The following is a 504-nucleotide window of genomic DNA, read 5'->3' as shown; positions in this document are numbered from 1 at the left end:
ATCAGTATGGCTTCATCAGTTGTAACGAGTTTACCCCTCTGCTGCAGAATGTTGATAATGAGAAAGGTTATGTATCTGTGGGACAAGTATATGAGATATCTTTCTATCTTCCTCTCAATGTTGCTGCAAACCTAAAACTGATCTGAAAAAAAAAAAAAAAAAAAAAACTTTATTTTTATTTTTACCTTGTTACACTCCTGAAAGCAAAGAGCAAGATGGGTCACCAGTAGCTGTACTGGAGCCACATGCAAAAATTTGGCCAAGGTTCTTGCTCTTGTCTGGTCTGCTCATATCGGCACAATCTGACCCGGAAATATGGCTTCAATATGTGTCGCTAGTGTTTCTGTCAGTATGCGAATGACATCGGTTTCATTAAATTGGACTAAATGATCTTTCTTCAAAGGATTGCCAAGGCATCTACCCAATGAAAAACCATGATAGTTCTTTGTACATAAAGTAAACATAAAAATAATTTTAATTTTTTTTTTTTTTTTTTTTTGGGAC

General features: G+C 35.1%; 1 pseudogene; it reads left to right on the top strand.

Moving 5' to 3' along the window:
* Positions 1-215: 215 nt before the first annotated feature.
* Positions 216-427, top strand: LOC116551526 (annotated as a pseudogene).
* Positions 428-504: the final 77 nt, after the last annotated feature.

Source organism: Sapajus apella, unplaced genomic scaffold (assembly GCF_009761245.1).
Source record: "Sapajus apella isolate SASKATOON/1434 unplaced genomic scaffold, GSC_monkey_1.0 scaffold10, whole genome shotgun sequence".
NCBI lineage: Eukaryota > Metazoa > Chordata > Mammalia > Primates > Cebidae > Sapajus > Sapajus apella.
The sequence above is the reverse complement of the archived record's forward strand: the minus strand, read 5'-3'. Positions and strand labels throughout refer to the sequence as shown.